Genomic DNA, 20,463 nt, shown 5'->3' on the forward strand with positions numbered 1-20,463 from the left:
CAATATATAAAGCTTTATTGTCTATTCAAAACAAGCCAGATGGTGGATCAGTCACGGACTCCATGAGCTTCCTGAAGAGTCTCAGATCGGTGCCCTTTGGTCTTACGTATTTTTAATAACTAAGACTATTATTTATTAGTTTTGAGATACATATATTGGTTTCAAACTAATAATTTTGTGTATGTTGTATTGTATTTTGATTCAGCTATTCTTCAACAACAGTATTTCCCTTCTCTACTTGAACATTTATATGCAGAACCCTTGATTGTTTTGAAGAAGTTTTGATTGAGTTATCTCATTATTTCTGATATGAAATATTTATTTAATTAGATACATTTCTAGCATCACTATACTTTTGTTTCCAGGTGAAGTATCTTGTGGAGTAGTGTCAGCATTATATGGTGCCACTCTCATATTCTCTGTTGTTAATATTTGAAGAACAATTTTAATTGACAATGCAAATCATTTTTATTGTTAATAAAATGTTATATATAACTATACGATATATATATATATTATATACGAGGGCGGTCCGTTAAGTACTTAACCTCACCGCGTGATGGCCCCACTATCTCGAGAGATTTTTACTATATTATAGTACATTTTCCTAGTCGGATACTGTCGAAATTTCGGCCGAATCGAACTCGTAATTTTGTTTTGGCCGCGTGTAGAAGTAATATCGGCTCACACCTCCGCACTCGCTACGGCTAAAATGGCCGAATTGGTCTACGAACTGCTGCACCCTCTTCCATACTCTCCAGATTTGGCCTCGTGTGAGTTCTTTTTGTTTCCGAACTTGAAAAAAACACTGGCCGGGCAGAAATTTTAGTCGAATGAGGAGGTCATCGCCGCCACGAAGGCCCACTTTGCAGACCTCGAGAAAATGTATTTTTTAAGACGAGTTAAAGAAGTTGGAGCATCGCTGGGCCACTTTTCAAAATTTTCCGTTTTCCTTTTGCAGGCTAAGTACTTATCGGACCACCCTCGTATAATAATGTAGTGTAGATGACTAATAGAAGTTGTTTCATTTGCATTTAAAAGATAATTTGCTGAAGGTAATGGTTGAAAGAACGACAATATATTCTCGAATAACGGTTTTCATAATGCATTTTTATCCAGCATTAAATAAACCCATTATAAATCAAAAACAGAACTGTTTTTGAAAAGGTTCAATGAATATGCCATGCATCTTCCGTGCATAAAAGGAGAGAAGCCTATATATTAGACGAAGAACGGATTAAGGAACTTGAAGCTCTGCTACAAGATTCAAATCAGATTTTGCCGCCATGATGGACGATGTAAATACTGGCTCCGAGCTAGATGAACGGAAAATGATAAGTACGAAGTTGCCAGCGTGCTTTTCTAACAATTTGTGCAGAAAATCTATTGACATACAGTTGCTTGCTAATTGGATGATTATTTCTGCAGTCGTAATTATTTACTGATAAATTTGATAAGGGTCGCAGGTTACCGTAATTGATCAAAATGCAATATTGTTATTGAACTAATAATTATGTTTATGAACAATATAGAGTGTTTATTTCTTTCTATATTTTATGTTATTTGTTTGTGTATAATATAAATTTATTATGAATTGTTAAAAGACCCTGAAAAAGTACATTTAAATCATATTAGCTAATATTGAAATATGTGAAACAACTATCTATCTATCTCCATATATTAATCGGTTTTTGAAAAATGTTTGCCTCCCCTTTAGAAAACAGGGGCACCTGGAGGCGTAAAATTTGGTACGGTTAAAACTTACTACAAAATATATACAAATAATTATTGTAGGTTTTGGTCGACGCGCCGCCAGCTCCAACTCTTATCCGATAGAGTTTTCGTCGTTTCGGTTGTATGTAAATCAACTATGGACGCGTAATTTTTAAAATCAAAATCTGGCATCCTTGTACCGCTAAATGCCGGCAGGCAATATTGAATCGAAAGACAGGTTCCTAAATTTTAATTTTGAAGGGATATTAAAACGGAAAGTGAGTGTGTATTAAAAAATTATTAAAGGAAGTTATTTAATTTTTAGCAGTGTTATTTAAGATTTTCTGTTATTTTCCGTTATTCCCGTATTGTATAAACTATTAAAATGTTATGGCTATATAAGTTAAAGTTTAGATAAAAAACGATTAAGAATAGTATGGTCACGTAAAATTATATTTTAATTTTTTTGAAGAGAAAACAAATTAATGTGTCCGCTTTATCGGAAGGTATATACAGCTGTGTAAGGAAAACCCAACATATGCGAAAATTTCATCCCAATATAAATTAACAAAATTCGAGAATAATAAGAATCGTCTGTCCCCTTTGTTTATAAGATATTTAGAATTTCGAAATCAGATTTTGATTTAGCTTGATGTCTGGTGAACAGAAAACTAAGAAAAGTTATTCTTACTTAAGGACTGATACGAGAGGTAATTTTAAAGGTTATTAAGATTTTTCTGTAATTTTCGTGCTATTTACCTCTAATTCATTTCAGGTTTCTTTAGTAAAGAGTCATCAAGAGTTAAAATGAATCTTGCAAAGAATACTAAGAATTATAAAATAGTTTCATAGAATTTTAATTTCTTATTTGTTGGTTAGTTGTTAGTTATATAGAAAGCAGTAGATTAACGAAGCCATAGAAGGAAAATTAAAGAAGCAAGGTCAAGGTTCTAGATTTACATAAAATACTAGCTTGAAATATATAAATCTATTGGCAGGAAAAAAATACAACTACTGTTTTATACATCAAGGAATTTGTATGTTGAATAAATAAGCAAAGAACAATGCAATTTTATTTAAAAAATTAGGTAAATAAATTATCTTTTTAATCTGCCTGGTGTATTTATTGTTTTTATAATATATATTTTAGGCGAGAAATGTGGATAAAAAATAAATACATAAATGAGGTAATGACATTTTTCAGCGGTTAAAATAAGACCAACTACATAATTTGTATAGATGGAACATATAGGGCAAATAGAAAAAAATACGAATTATTAACAGTAAATTTGTAAAGATTTTAAAGCATTGATAAATATTAAGGTGTTTAACGACTAATCTAATAAGATATATGTAAGATATAACTTTGTATTAGTTATTTTAATTATTTACTGTTTAGACCTAATTTGAAAAATCAATAATCAATTTAGTAAGTGTAAATATATTTTTTAAATATGCATTTCTAAATTGCAAAAATAAATCACTTAATTGTGTTCGTTATTGTTTTAATATACATGCTAAAATCAAATGTCAATTTCAAAATTATTTTTGAACGTATATTATATCATTTATTATTCCATATTTATGTTTATAACATAAAAGTAAAGAAATATCTTGTATACTTATATATGATGCTCTCAATTGTTATAATTCTGAAAATAATCTTACCTATGATACTGCGGTGTAGTAATTTAAACTTATCGATACTTTGTTGATTATTGAAACTTAATGAAAACTGGAATTAATTGTCATTTAAAAAAGGTTAATGAGTGTTAGTTCTTGAGATAGTTATTTTAATATGTTTTAATATATAGACATTTATTATTTTAATTAATGTTATATATCGAATATATTTCTGATCTTATATTCAAAATATCGCGAAAACAAATTTTAGTAATATATCATTTTGAAATTATTCCCTTTATAATAAAGAGAGAAATATGATTAACTTAATAAATTGTAGTCGAATTTCGACTACATGGCTATCACTAATTAGATTTAATGATCATTCACGTTTTAAAATCATGATTTTATTAAACGAAATATCACTAATAATCATTAGTTTATATTTATATGATAAGCTAGAATTAGTCTTGAGCTGTTGAAAATTCTTCGCTCGCTCTGTAAATCACATGTAAAAAGTCGAAGCAGACAAATAAGAGAATGAGACGTGAAATATATGATGCATATATGTATTATGCTAAGCAAATAACAAATCGGTCTTTTGACGTGTAGTAAATTGAAGTAAACCAATCCATTAATTAATTATTCAATCAGTCAGGATCAACCTCATTAATCATTTTGTTGATGATATTCCTTCTGTAAACTTTTGCGGCATCAATAATTTCTGTTGTTGAAAACACTATATTTTATTTATTGTTTTGTAGTATTGTGTCTAATACTGAACTATTTTAAATTATTTGCACTAGGAAATTTACAAGAATGGGAATAATGAAAGAATTGCATTCCATACTTTCAATAACTAATACAAAAGCTAATTCATTGCTCTCCCATGTTATTATTCGTTCCATTTTTGGTGGTAATTTATCTAATTATTAATAATTTGGTACGCTGGGAAATGTTCATGTAAAGGTCATGGGAATACATTTTTTCTGTTTGGCGTTTTTTTTAAAATGGCTTTGTTAGCTTGAATCTGACCTTAATTGCTATTTATGATAAAATAATGTTCCGGTATATTTCTTGAGGTGATATGTTTTTTGTTTTCACATTTAAAATCGTGATGAACTGACTAATTTTACAATTGTTGGTTTTACAGTGTCACTTTCAGTTTACCTGGTTTTGTCTAAAATTAATTTTATTATGATTACATTGTTTGGAAGGAGAGTTGACATTTTCAAATTTTGTTTATTGTTATATGTCTTTTACTACGTACTATCACTTTTAATATATATGTGATAGTGTTGTGGGCACTAAGGTCTGATATCACTGAAGGCCAATCTTATGCATAAAACCCTGAGTTCTAAATAAAATTGTAAAAAGTAAACGGATGAGTGATATGGACACATTTAATCATAATTCCTTTGTTTAAAATAAATATATTTTTGTATCATATTAACTATTTCAGTGATAAAAAAAACAGTATTTGAAAAATATTGTATTTGAATCAAGGTAAATGAGCGCAATGTACTGCAAAACTCGAATTAATGGCAAATAATGTGTTGGTAACCTAGAAGTAAGATGATAATAGTGATATAAGAACCTGATGGTATTAGAAAGGAATTATTCATTATAAGACTTAAGCAAGTAAGTACAAATCACAATGCCGAGTTTATTATGACATATTCAGATCATCTACTACATCTGTGAGCTCCATAAGATATCGAGCCTGGTTAACTATTTGTATGTATAGGGTGTCTTAAAATGTATGCATTATTTTAATTGCAAATATAAGGTTACAAATATACAACGCGGGATAAATAAAGGATAAGTAAGTTTGGTTTTCATAAAAACTTTATTTGGTCTTTAAATTTGTTTTCGTTATGATTGAAAAATTATATCGGCTAAATGGTGACCGCGATTCGCTATGCAACTTTCGGCTCTTTTTAAGGCGTTTTTCATGACGTCCTGCAATATTTGAGGCTGAATTTCTTCAATGTCGTGACGAGTATTGTCTTTAGGATGTTGAATCGTTTGAGGCTTATTCAAAAAAATTTTTGATTTTAAAAAACCCCATAAGAAAAAGTCTGGTGCTGTTAAATCCGTAGATCTGGCTGGCCATCTGGATCTGGATCGCCACTTCGCGAAATTAGTCTTCGTGGAAAAACGTAATTCAATAATTGAATTGTTGATAGAGCTGTGTGTGCTGTGGTCCCATCTTGTTGAGACCATATGTCCTCTAGTCCTTGCTCTTCCATTTCAGGCACAAGAACATTTCGAATCATGTCTTGGTACTGTTTAGCAGTAACAGTAACAGCAACACCTTGGTCATTTTCAAAAAAATAAGGACTAATGATGTTTCCGGCATGAATACCAAACCTTACAGCTGGTTTTTAGTGGACACAATGATGTTTCATCATTTCATGAACGAGGCCTGTCTGCTGTCGTACCGTACTGCCGAAAATTCGCATGTAAACAATAAATTGTGGTTTTGTGAAGCACTGGACGATTACGATATCTTTGACGTAATTTCCGCTGAGTGGCAATAACGGAACGATTATTTTCAATAAATATTGTCACTACTTCTGCTCATTCTTGTGGCGTATATTTATCCATAATAAAATTTGGACGTCTACACAACATAATAGTTAAAGTGAAACTGAGCTAAACGTCACATAAATAAGGTGGCGCGCAATCAAAGCGGTAGCGGGACTTTTACCCCCACCTGTTAAATTGAGCAAATTACTTTGATCCATTTTCTTTTTCGTCATTTTCAGATTTTGTTGATACAGCTTTGAATCCCTCTCTTCAATACACAAGTGTCCCTATTGGCCTAGACCTTTTAGTTTAAAAACCCCATGAAAATAAATGGTGCTAAATGTAGATGTCTCATGTATTAATTTAATTTTTACGGACTGTATAGCTAGTGCTATCATCTTATTAAAACTACATGTCGTCCACATTATCAGTAATGGCTCACTAGCTGACCATCCTCATTTAAAAAAAAAATTGTGAAAATATAAGTTCGATGATGTCTCTAGTCCAAAATCCACATCAAAAAATTCATCCCTTGTGGATGCATTCATTTTGCTATTATCATTATCGGTTCTCTAAACTCCAAATCACTGTAACGCATAATTAGTGACAAATTCATAACTTTGGGACACTATGAATTAATACAATCAAGAAATAAATAAAATAAAACACAACTCCCTTCACATAAACTGACGTTCTATTATTCTAATTGTTAACATATGATAAGGATTTCAAAATTATTACACGATATGGTCGATTACCTACCATTTACCTCATGGAAACATATGGTAATAACGTAGCCTAGTTCACGTCTGTTTTATCGATCCAAAATATTTGCATCTGCTTCATTCGTACATTAAGTTTCCATATTACAAATTCCGTTATATGACGTTAAAATTATTAAGGCTGAAAATCGAGTTAGCTCGATGACCGAGTTTAAAATATGTTTCAGAATAAGTTTAGGGTCATCAATTATAATTACAATGTTTATCTGCAATTAATCGCATAGCGTATCAGTTAATTAACCGTTTTATTTTTTAACTGTTCAAAATTGCTTTTAAATACTCAATTTGATAGTGTTTAATTTACTGGAATTTTGTATTAATTCCAAGAGATCTATTCTAGATGGCGTCTCTTATGCTATGTCATATCGGACTCTTCTGTAACTATTGTGTATTATTGTCAAAGCACGGGCGTTAGACTCTTGTTTAAATCAAAGAAAATTGGTGATAAAAGTCATAAAATTATCTAGGGTTACCAATTTTTATTTTAGGAAACCAACTTTTCAGCTTTTAAAAATAGGAAAAAATTGGCTGACAATTTTCGATATTTTTGCCAAGTGTCTCCTTCAGTTTAGTTAGTCTAATTTAATTGGAATTGGAAAAATATATACTGATGTATTTATTCCACACTCCTTTGCATATTATGAAGTACAACAGATCAACAGTAATAAATTAATTTTAAATTAAGATTGTACTAAGCATATATAATGTAAAATTTTATTAAAATAATTGGTATCTTGGTATAGTTTTGTCCTTTTTTCAACACTACTTTATCCTTTTTTATGTATTAGAACTACAAATATTAGTATATTTATTTCGATCACTTTGAAGAAATAAAGTATTTTCATATACCTATATGCAAAAATATAAAGTAAGATTGGTACCTCTAAGTTTATTTTTTTCGCAAATTTTAACACTGGACAGCTTGTATAGAAATGTGTACTCTATATGATGAAACTTTTATTAAAAACTTCTGTGTAGAAACGACTCAAACGATAAACGATTACTTGTTTCCGTTTTGGTAATTTGGGTGGTAGCTTTGGCCACAAAATCGTTTTGACCCATTATTCTAAAGCTGACTACAAAAAGAAGCTTAATGACAAGAGTTATAAACTGTATAAAGCGAAAAAACACTTTCGATTCCTTGGTGATGAAATCGTGGATCATGAGATACTTGACTGTCACAAAGCATTTGTAAATCTAGGATTAACTGGGAAAAAGATTTGTGTGGTACTGTGGATTGGAAAGGAATCGTCTACCATAAGCTGCTTGAAATGGGCCATGCAATTGACTTTCAATTCTAATGTAAACTAGATATATTACACCAGATTATTAAAAATGGCCAGAATTGAATAATAGGAAAGTGTGTGAGTGTGTCACAAACTCACACACTCACACAAACTTGGTGGCCCGTCAAATACTGAGCGAGATTGGTTGTGAATTTTGGTGTCGTCCAGATCCACCCCTAGAATATTACTTATTCCGACCTCTGCCAAGGGCGAAATGGAGTTAAAAAAAAAATTGGGAAATCAACCAAAAAACTCAAAATTCTTTATTGATGATAAATATTCTATCTAGTTTTACACTAGAAGGGAAGCAACTGAATTTTATTAAAATATCATTAATTGATTGTTTTTATTTTAAATCGAAATGCAGAAAAAAGCTAATATAATTTTTACTTCGTAAAACATGATCTAATAAAAAAAAACTGAGAAAATAATTACCTGATGCGTTACCAAGAGAGAAGTAACTACCAAGTTGAAGTAAAAAAATCAGTTGATGTGGAAAATATCTTGTTATCTTCCTGTTTATTAACTATATCGAGCGAAATCAATATTAAATGAACGAGCTAGACAAGTAATATAAGGTATGATTTTTAACTAATAATATGCAGCTGTATAAGGAAGATTTCATTCGCGATGAAATCGTTTCTAAGATCGCTAATAGTAGCATCGCATATTCCATTTAGCGCGTAGAGGTTTAATAAGGCACCTGTTTGACGCTAGTGCAAAGACCAGATATTTAGAAAATAAATTACTCCATTTTGGAGTGAAGTAATTTAATATTTACTTTGAAAACGCAGGAATGTGGTGTTGGTCGGCTTGAGAGTCACCAAAATGGCCATACATTTGAATGGTTGATGTTTATGTCTGGTAGTAACATTCTAGTTTGTCAGCCTAACGTGCCTGGTGCATATCTTATATTTCTACCAAGCTTGTTTAACAAAGTAATTTAAGATGAGTCTTGTAATGAGAATTGTAATGAAATATTGACCACATATTTACTAAATTATGTTTTATGTCTGTATTTACTTTAAAGTAAATCCTTGTGTACAAGTTAAGATGGGATGTATGTCTTATGTGTGATCTTCTAATACTAATATTAAAGTGGTTATTGGCTGTTATTCCTTTACTCCTTTATACTAACTTTTTTATATTGTTAAAATTAATTTTCCATATGATGGTATAATTTCGATTAGATTTATAAATATTTACTGATGATTCTTCCAACTGTCCTTCTTCTACATATCAGGTCAATTGAAAAGTCCCCGGCCTACCATTTTAAAATAAATTTTTTTGGCAAAATTAGTTTTTTTGTTCAACATAATTCCCTTCAAGAGCGATACACTGATTATAGCGACCCTCCAAATTTTCGATAGCATTTTTGTAGTACGATTTGTCTTTTGGTTCAAAATAGGCCTCAGATTCGGTGATCACCTCTTCATTCGACGAGAATTTCTTCCCAGCGAGCATTCTTTTTAGATCTGAGAACAGGAAATAGTCGCTGGGGGCCAGATCTGGAGAATACGGTGGATGAGGAAGCAACTCGAAACCCAATTCATGGATTTTTACCATCGTTTTCACCGACTTGTGACACGATGCATTGTCTTGGTGAAGCTGCACTTTGTTTTTCTTCAAATGCGGCTGTTTTTTCGGCGATTTCGTCCTTCAAACGGTCCAATAACGCTATGTAATAGTCGCTGTTGATGGTCTTTCCTTTTTCAAGGTACTGGGTATTGAATGCCTACCGGATTCTATCTCACTTATCACTTTAAACAGCGTGCCAATTTGGCCACTATAGCAGTACTCAACATTATGGATTCTTGTATTTGATAGGATAATAGTTATTGTAAAAAAGGTTTTTTCTTAAAGTTATGTTGCGTCATGTATGTTTCTTCTGTCATTTTCTGTCCATTATAATTTCAAATACAAATGTCAGCTAAATGGCCAAACTTATAATTGAAACTGTCATTTTTAACGTAGAACATTTGGTGCATGTCTTACATTTTTGCAATGTTGGTTTCTTAAAATTCAGTAAATTAATATAACATTATTTTAGGTTTTAAGCATTTAATTATGAGTAGGTAGGACTTCGTTCTAATAAGAGTTTTCTATGATCTTATATGATCAACTATACTTGAAATACGGAGAAGATTGAATGAGAGGTTCAGGAACATCAAGTCTACGTAATTTACATAATCTCTCATTTTTTTAGAGTTTGCGATGCTTTTTATATTCACTTTAAAAAATATTTCCTGCTTATTCCTCCGAATGAACAATGGTTTGCAATGGTTAGATGCTGACTAAAGAAAGTAAGGTGATCAGTAAAAATGATTTAGTGGGCAAGGATGTAAGCAATACCATGTTCAACAACATCCAACATCCTCTTAAACTTGGGATAGGTAGTTCCCCATATGCGACATATTCACGAAACTTGGCGTCATTCAACAATCGCTTGTTTTGAGAGATGGGGAAAGACCATAGAAATTTTTTTTTTAATTTTAAAGTCATACACCTAATAATTTATAGAAAATAATTATAATTTTTTCATTTTACACATTCCAAATAACAAAACTTAAATGATATATTCAACAATATCCAATTAAACAAGAAGCAATCTGCATTTGATTCATGTTCGATTCGCTAAGATAAACCGAGAATCGCAATTAAGGATAAGATGGGAAGCTGAAGAAAGAAGAAACTGATTGTATATATTATTAAAGGATGGAACTATTAATAATGAATGAGTATGTCCTCATCACTTTAGGTATTCAATGAAATTATTATAGAATGATTGAGACTGATAATAAGGAACAATTATGTCTTGAACTAATCATTTTCATGATGTAGCACAATAGGTGATGTATTCTTAAAATTTTCCACATGCTTTACGTTTTGAAATGTAAGCTTCGTGATGAATAACGACGTAAGTTTCATTTAAACTGTTAGTATATTTGAACTATGCTAACCTTTAATCTTCTCGAATTATTATGACGGCTGATGATTGGTGAGAACTAGATAGTTTATGATTGTGTGGTTAGAAAATGACACAGAAATGATATACGAGGGTAAAATATAAAATTCATACCGCAGACTAATGTTTATACTTATAATAATTATTTTCGCATAATATATTGCGTTATATTATGAAAAAACTTTTAGTTTGAAACAACGATAGTTAATATCACATATATCATATAATTGGATCTGTCAATTAGGTAAAACACCTGTTTGACGTGTACTCCTTTGACAAGATACTCAGAAATAATATTACATAATTTAGGTGTAAAATGATTTTACTTGTTCTGTTAAAAGCAAAGTTATGTGCTCATAGACAAGATGGGTATCATCAATACGAATATATATATCACACGTTGCAATTTATATCCGGTGTGGACATTCTAGTTGTTTAAAAATTAAACATACTTGCTGCTTGATGAAAATAATTTTAATTTTATTGTGTGCCATCTCAATATTTATTACTACAGCTGCTTAATATTTTCTGGCTTTCATAAACAGAAAGATAATAAACAACTTAATTTCTCCATTGAATTAACCGATTAATTAAAAAAAAATGGCCACATGCGGAGTTCGCTTGTGTTCGTAATATTTCATTTTCTTGTAAAAACTCCAAAGAATTATTAGTTACAACATAGTTCCAAGGAAGGCCTCCAAATAGGTGATGATAAAAACTCTTGCATGTAGCTTCGCCATTATCATAATACATAAGTAAATGCTTTTATTATGCATTAATTATAATTCTATAATACGACCATTTATGTTTGGTTTTATCTGGACACCATCTAAACATATTTACGATCAAAAACGAAACGTTTGAAGTGTCAATATCGCGAAATGAATCTTGAAAATGTTTTAATTAGTAGGATAATTAATTGAAATCTAATTGTCCTGTAATTAGCGTTAATCAAGTGACTTTTTCATAAAACTGCATAATGTTAATTAATTTAGTGTATTAAAAATAGTTAAAGATAACGTTGGATTATTTGTTCGGAATACGATTGTCATTTAAAGCTAGTTAATTATTTAATTATTCTACAAGTTCTATCAGAGTGTATTTCATATTTTTATGAACTCATCTAATAACAAGTTTTTTGTCTTTTCCACCTACTATACATCACCTTTTTTATTATGTTGCTTGTTAATTATCTGATGTTCTAATTACACACTCAGTGGCTTTATTTTCTTTCTTGGAAATACTTTCTGTCTCCCAGAAAGAAACGATATTATGGCCACGTTATTTTTTAATGATTCAACACGACATGGGGAATATATAAGGATTGCGAATTTTGAGGTTTCTTGGTATTATTTTTTAAAGTATTGTATTTAAACTAAGGCTAACATAAGTCTCAAGACACGTGTTTGGTAAAATGAAAATTCATTTCATCCAGATTATATAACATTGATTCGAACAAAGTGTAATGTCTGGTGAATATATAGTATGGTCGAAATTTTCCAGTTAATTGTTTCTGTATATATGTTTTCACAAATTTTGCAACATATAGCAAATTCGTATTTGTCCCATTTCTGCTTTATAATGGTTGTTTTATTTTGAAAAGTCATGGGATTCCAATTTCCTATCTTCGCATTTTGTTTCTTTTTTGTAATTTTTCATTATTCATTGTTTAGTTTTAGATATTCTGTCTCAATTTTGTTAAAATTACTGCTTTTAAAATATCGAAATCTATAGTTATGTCTTCGATATTGATGGAGTGTTTTTCTCTTATAAAAACTGATTTTTTATGGAATTACATTACTACAGGTAGCTGTTACGAAAATTCGGTCTTAGAGAGGTACCAGATACCAAAGCAATAATTAACAAACTATCTAAAGGGTCAGTGAGTGAATTTATGTCAAATAACTTGGACAACTATTTAAAGCTAGTTTCCAGAGTAATAGGCAGTTTTAAAGGTCTAAGCCCTATAGTAGTTACAGATGATGTTCAACTATGTCTGTGTTTGGGAAAAGATTAAAAATGGCTAGCTAGCGTTCGCGAGATCTTGGACTAATACAATTTCATCAGCAATTTTCTTTGAATTAAAATAAGCATGTTTCAAATGCACTACAGAATAACACATTATAAATAGTAAAGTTTAATAATACAGTTGACAATTCATTTAATTATAGTGTCCGGAGCGTTGGTAATATAATTAGTATATGTTACGTCATGAATTGTAAAACTATCAAAAACAATTGGCAGGTTCATGTCTCAAAATATTCAAGAAATTTGGCGTGCTATGATTTATTTAAGTGCAGAGAATATATTTTATAATTCCTTTTCATCCTCTCATCATAATCTCTTTATTTTACTATACATAACTCTATTCTTTCTTTTTTTAACGGGAAATTCTATAGTAGTTATGTTGACAGTTTAATTTACAGCTAATTAATACAAACAAGATATTTTTGTTTATATTTTATGCGTAAACATTTTTTGTTATCCTGCTTATTAACTGGTAATCTTGTCCAGGTATTTTGTATGTGGATTCTTTTAAAATTAAAATCAACCACGTTGATTGGATTGAATTCTTTCAGAAATATTTGTAAAATTGATATATCAATTTAATATAAGTACGAGAAATAATTAATTTAATATGTTACAATTTTGGGTTCAATATAACGTATAATGGATCTCCCAGTAAGATAATATTTATGTGCTCGATGCAATTACAAGTACCAAGCGAAGCGGTACTATAATGCGAAGGTTTAGTATTCATGTGTCTTTTAAGGGACCTGGAGAGCATCCTTTCTAGCGAGATATATACACAATGAGTTCAAGACTAATAAAGTAAAAGAAAAGGCATGATTTCGTATCTATTCAGATGTAAATCCAAACATGTAGCTGTATAGTCCAATAAATTTATCAGGGCATCTTGTATACTCAAGAGCATTAATTATGGTTGATGTCTTTGTTGTCTCTTCTAAAAATTGACGTAACAAAACCTATATAGTAATGAATAGGTTGAATATATATCATGATGAGATTAATTAATTTATATCAAATCAAATATATCTACAAATATATGTAATAATTAATAATTTTTTTATCTGGTGTTTCGGCAATACCGTTCCGATTTCTTCACCAAAGAAAACACGTTATTTACAATGGATAGTTCAAATGTATTTATTCAAACTATTAGCCACTTGATTCTATACATTTTCTCAATCTCTTAGGCAATTTATGTATGCCATTCCAAAAGAAGAGTTTCTCCTTTAAAATAAACCTTTTATCCAAGTGATTTTAATAATTTTTTACTGGTTTTGATGCATGAGATGGTGCATTGTCATGCTGCAAAATCACCATATCATAACTTTGAGAGTATTGCGGTCCTTTTCGATTAATATGCAGTTCTAACCTGGTTCTACCTGACACAGAACATTTTCTTGCTACCAAAGCGATTTGACCTTTCAGTCGATCTTTTTTTGATCACCCCATTATTGGATGCAGAAATAATTTGATAACCTTGAAGTAGAATTTCACTGACGATTTTTCGATTGTCTAATTATCTGTCATTGAATTTGTGTGACACCCATCTTTCCATCTTTTGGATCTTTCCCATCATTAGTAATTGTTCAGACATTGCGACTTATATTCAACTTTTCTGCCAATTATTATTGAGTTGAGTTGTGTTAGGTTTTCATCCATTGGCTCCTGCTTATCCGCATTTTCCATCGTTTTCTGTCTATCAAGACGTTCTTTGTCTTGAACATTTAAATTGTAGAAACCACGTTTCACATGTTTTTGTGATTGGAGCTTGCTCACCGCAAGTCTTTACCAGCAAACTTGACTTAAAAGCGACTTTTTTCTTTTGATGAAACATGAAAGGGAAGTGTGCCACAAAGGAACGTTTTCAGATACAAAACATATAAATCTGTAACGTTGTTATTTTGACGGAATATAACATGTTTAGTCTTGAGGTCAATGTCAGTAGAATAAAATGACATATGTGTCATACCAAACATTGCATACTTATGGCTATGAAGTCTGTTACAAGAACAGGGAAGTAATTACCGAGACACCTGATATAAGTATATATCTAACATTAATTAATTAAACCAAATATTGGGAAATTAATTAATATATTATGATGTCCTTGTTATTTTCTGATATTATAAGATAAAAGATATTATTTAACAAGAAAAAATATCTATAAAATATGTAAAAATAAAGTCTTCTTGAAAGAGTTTTTCCAGTTTTTTTTTGTTACAGATATAATATGTCTATGATCTATCTATGATTTAATAAGAAATCTATTTTAACTTCAACTAGGTTATGAAATTTAAAAAAAGGGTTAGTCAGATAAATGTAAATATATTCCATAATTATTTTTCCTTTACGAATAATGCTTGTTATGCGAGAACGCGGAAATTACACTTAAAACAAAATTGAAAATAAGTCTCTAAGATGAAACGTAAATTATCGTGTTCATTCAGGTAAGAAAAACGGGAGAAAATAACAGTTCACGAGACCATTATATATTCACCCCTATCGGATATCATAAAATGTTAGCTAAACTGCAGCGACAGTCTGAAATTTATGTGGAAATATTGTAATTTAGGTGCCTTCTACGTACATTTTAAAGGTAGTCGGATATTATTCAGGAATGCGGAAAGGTTTTCATACATAGACGTATATACACGCCTAATATCAAACTGTCTAGATGAAAAAAATGATATAAATAGTGCTCTTTATCAGTGTCGTGCAATATGCTGTACTTATTCTATGAATAAAAATGAAACAACCAAAGCAAACAAAGAATAAAAATTGGCTCCGTTTTTATATTTTTGGAAATACAGATGGTTAAATATGAACTAATTCAAACCAATACCAACCAATAGATATATAAATTAATTTTAAATAATGTACAACAGATGGTGCTGCAGTGTATTAAATCGCATTGGGTACATTTATAACTAACTTCATTGTTGAAGCCTAACTTTTCAGTATGTGCCATTTCGTCGAACTGTAAACAAAAAATATTTTCAGTGCGTTGAAATTGTTTGAATTTGAACGGAGTATATCTCATTTGCGCGTCAGTTTTATTTTTTTACTTCAGTTTGAAGATAACGACGGTTGAAGGTTATCGAATGTTGTGCAAAGCTTTTGGCAACCATGCTTATCCATTTCAACATGTGAAGACTTGTTTCGACATTTTAAAAGTGGTGATTTTGACATCGTAAACAAGGAGCATTCTGGACTTGTAAAATGCAAGAAGAATTTGCAGAATTGTTGGAAATAGCATAAGAAACTATTTCGAATCGCTTAAAGAATATTGAAATTATCTAAAAGTTTGAGTATTTTGTGCTGTATGAATTGAAGCTAAGAGACATTGAAAAACCATTGCAAAAAGCATTGTGTGAAATGCTGCTGCAATATGAAAGGTTTTTTGCATCGTATTGTTGTTGGTGATGAAAAGTGGATCCAAAAGTGGATACGATAATCTAAAGCGAAAAAATTCATGGGGACCACATGGTCACGCATTAACATCAACGGCAAAGCCGAATATTCATGGCTCCAAGTTAATGCTGAATATTTGGTGCAGTCAACTTGTTGTGGTATACTACAAGCTGTTAAAACCTAATGAAAGTATCAATGGAGATCGCTGTTGATGCGTTTGAGCCGAGTACTGCACGAAAAAACGGCCGGAATGCCGTCAAAGATACAACATTGTTATTATTCAGCGTGACAACGCTCGACCACATGTTGTGAAACAGCTGAAAACATTAAAATGTGAAGTGCTACCTCACTCGCCGGATTCTCCACACCTTCATGAGTAGTGACCTGTCTGAGCAGCACTTAACTTTTTATAAAGATACCAAAAAATTGGTTGATTCGTAGATACCCTCAAAAGATACATTTTTCTTTCGAGATGGAATCCGTAAATTGCATAAAAAACATGGGAAAAAGTAGAGGCCGTCAATGGATAATACTTTGAATAATACATGCATTGTACAATAATGTATATATATAAAAAACACATACAAAAAACATGTATATATATATATATATATATATATATATATATATATATATATATATATATATATATATATATATATATTCCATGAGTAACATCCAATTTCGAGCTAAATTTGCATTTTGAATGTATGTATGCTGAAAGACCTGTTTCACAACGATGCATTTTCACAAGAAGAAGCAAAGTTAAGATAGCCTTTTTGGCTGCTTTAATATATTCACTTCTAAAGATCTCTGAATGCTTCATCAAACGTTTTCTAAATCAGATGCCACGCATTTACATCTTTGCAAAATGTATAAGCACTGAAATATATTTCACGAATACTTTTGAAATACCAGTTATTGGTCTGTACTTTCATCAAGCTGCATTATAGCATATTGGATCCATTTAATCGATGTTTTGAGTTGATCTTCAATATGGTCAAATATTTAGTCAAATACTTTTGCCTATTTCAAAATTATATTTACTAATTGTGAAATTCAATAAGATCCAAAAATAATTTCTCGGAACACATTACCCTGATGTAGAATTCTTAGGATCGAAGACCTTTGTTACTATATTCTTGTGAATGTTTATTAAAGTGCAATGTAAAAATTTATCTAAAAAATGTCCTGTTAAATGGAAACAGTTTGTATATAAGAAGTAAAAGCTCAATCTGATTTAAATAACACTGGGAAGTACTGATTGATGAACTAGAACCAAGTTCTGAAAGAAAAATTGTCATTATGACAATTTTGAATGGAGCAAGAAAATGCTTTAGCAACATGACACCACAGCGAGCTTCAAAACCGTTACAACATTTCTGAAAATCTACATGGAAACTCTCCTTCTACTTTTCACTTGTTGAGCAGAATGATTGAAAAAGTGATAAAGTAATTTTAAAAAAATTTTAATAAGATATTCTTCACGAATTTCCCAAATTCTAATCAAAATCAATTATATACATCAACATTTTTATAATAATCTAAAGTCTCTAAATTTTTAATGATAGTTACGTATACTTTTAAAATATTCCAAAAAATCATTGACTTTTAATCCTGAAATGACTAACATTGACTTTAAATACTGTTAACACTGAAGCTATATTAAACCTCGTTATAAACATTGACCTTTAATTTTGTATGAAACAGACAAAAGTCAATGTAATCGCTCATTAATTGGTAAGACCATGACCAATGTTCATGCAGTTCATACCGCTGTTGCATAATAACATCATGAACTTTGCAATAACCATTCTCACACAAGCTATTCCGCGGTTGTATTTTCTTTTTTGGACGAATGTATTTCTTGTACCTTTCAATACAATATCGCAAAGATGATTTAAAATACTTTAGATGTGCGGTTAATGAGGAATGTTCCGCGCGGTTTTCCATGAGAAATCACGGTTTTGTGGTGAATTATTCTTCGTTCTCATTTTTTCTTTGTTGTCCTTTATTTTTTCGTAATTCTAAATACACGACTTACCAGAAGCTTATAAGAATCTTTATCTGATTCACGACTACTGCTATCCAATTATATTGGGTAAGTAGAACTCCTGAAATATATACCGTTCTTCAACAGTTTTCTGTAACCTTTCATTTTAATATAATAGTTATACTGCGAAAATAGTTACCAGTTTATAGTCTTTATTTCTAAGAATTTTTACAAGCACATACACTCCTAGTTTTATTCCTAGGTCATTGCGAATTTCTTTATTTTTGTCGCTCTAATGGGGACAATCTTGACTGTTTACTATATATTTATAAATTGAGTCCCAGCTTGGATACTACGGTAATGATCATTGTATCACTGAAAATTCTTTTTTAGCACCTTGAACGTTTTCTTGAGCACTGCGCTACTGAACATTCATTCTAGAAACGTGACCAAATTACTGCCTTCTTGATTTTACAACTTCCTTCATTATTGGTTGGTGCTCTTATCTTGTCAGAATGTATTATTTCTTGTTACATACACGATCTTATGACTAGTTAATCAAGCCAGGTTATGCAGTACGATGAAAGTTATGTACTCAAAACAAGTAATCACCATTTCTTTGATATATATTGGACCCAACGAAAATTATCCAGGTTTTTAGAGCTGATAATATAATTTGAATTGTAATAATTTGATTATATTTTGAATCACAGTACTGGGAATTTTATAATTAACTTTAATTCCATTACACATAATCGTAAATCACATTGTAATCAATAAACAGAAAGAGTCTTTAGGTAAATCTTAAACAACAGGTTATTTATTTTTAGTTTTTTTCTCAGTATGTAACAGCTTTTGAGTTCGCTTTTTTAAAACGTTCTTAGATTCGATTCTTTAAAAATTAGTTACGTCTTACATTAGATATGCTTAGTACAATCTTAATTTACAAATTAATTTATTACTTCTGTTTTGTTGTATTTGCATTAATAGACAAGCAAGACAAGTACGGGATTAATACATCAGTATATATTTCCCAAATTAAAATAAAACTATATTTAAGCTAAAGTTAAGCACTAAATAACTTATACACTAAACATGTTCGTGTGGTTTGATTCGGTTCAATCTTCTGATTTTCCAGTAGCTGTATTGCTTCCACGTTTCTGTGATTTGGTGATTTTTAGTGATTTTTTGTGATTCAGCAACCTTATTTCATGTTTTAAGGCGTTGTCTTGGATCACTTTGTGCATATATTTGATTTCGAGGTCATCGTGCAGCTCTTCGTTGGTTACGTAGCGATAAAAGTATTAGTAATTCATCGTCTACCATCGAGATGAATGCCGAGGTATTTAGCTGATTGTGCTTGAGGAATCGGACATCCGTCAAGTTATATAATTAGATTTTTGTCATTTCGCCGCAACACAAAATTAACATGGACAGATTTGGAGCTCTTAAGCTGTATTTTCCAGTCTCTAGTTCATTTGTAGATTTTGTTGACTGCTGCTTGTACTTTTTCTACAGCCTTTCTCACAGATATATCTTTTGTCATGATAACTGTGTCATCGGCAAATGTTCCAAGTACTGTTTCTTTTGTTTTTGGGATATCAGCAGTGTAGAGCAGATATAGGAGTATTCCCAAGATACCACCCTAGGGAATTCCAGCCGAAATAGGTTTAGGTGTTGAATGCCCCCTTCATGTGAGACTCTGCATTTTATTTCGAAAAAACGTCTCATATAACTCAAAAGACGTCCTCAAGGTAGTTTTCTGAATTTAGTGAATAGCTAGAAGTTGGACGGGGCTAAATAAGACAAATAGAACAGTTGTGTTTTCTTTTGTGTTTTTCTCACTTTTCTCACACACTATTGTAGAAATTATGTGATACTTATGAACAGCGTCCTAAGACATAATAATTTTTATAGTGATATAAATATGATTATTATAATTCAATAATATATAATTTAAATTTAATATATAAATATTTAAATTGAATGTCATCTAAAAGATGTAATTTAGAATGACCAAGCTGTTGTATAATAGCTAATAGCGTAATCTATCAAAATATATGTAATTATAATAAATATCTAATTGTGCATAATGACGCGTGTAAAACGAAAAACATCGCTCCTTTT

At 30.6% G+C, this 20,463-nt stretch overlaps 2 protein-coding genes and 1 long non-coding RNA gene across 3 annotated transcripts in view; 2 read left to right on the forward strand and 1 right to left on the reverse strand.

The window, feature by feature from the left end:
- Positions 1-20,463, forward strand: part of LOC143197645 (elongation factor-like GTPase 1) — a 151,475-nt gene that overhangs the window by 41,194 nt on the left and 89,818 nt on the right. The gene's annotated exons all lie outside the window — the stretch shown is intronic.
- dsx-c73A (doublesex cognate 73A) overlaps positions 1-20,463 on the reverse strand; it is a 92,083-nt gene that overhangs the window by 37,805 nt on the left and 33,815 nt on the right. The gene's annotated exons all lie outside the window — the stretch shown is intronic.
- On the forward strand, positions 2,186-2,826 carry LOC143197657 (uncharacterized). Its single transcript, XR_013006051.1, has 2 exons — positions 2,186-2,423; positions 2,489-2,826. It is a non-coding gene; the product is annotated as an uncharacterized LOC143197657 (long non-coding RNA).

This window comes from Rhynchophorus ferrugineus, unplaced genomic scaffold, assembly GCF_030347505.1.
Source record: "Rhynchophorus ferrugineus isolate W39M unplaced genomic scaffold, kcgeb_rfMv2 rfM5, whole genome shotgun sequence".
In the NCBI taxonomy this organism is placed as follows: domain Eukaryota; kingdom Metazoa; phylum Arthropoda; class Insecta; order Coleoptera; family Curculionidae; genus Rhynchophorus; species Rhynchophorus ferrugineus.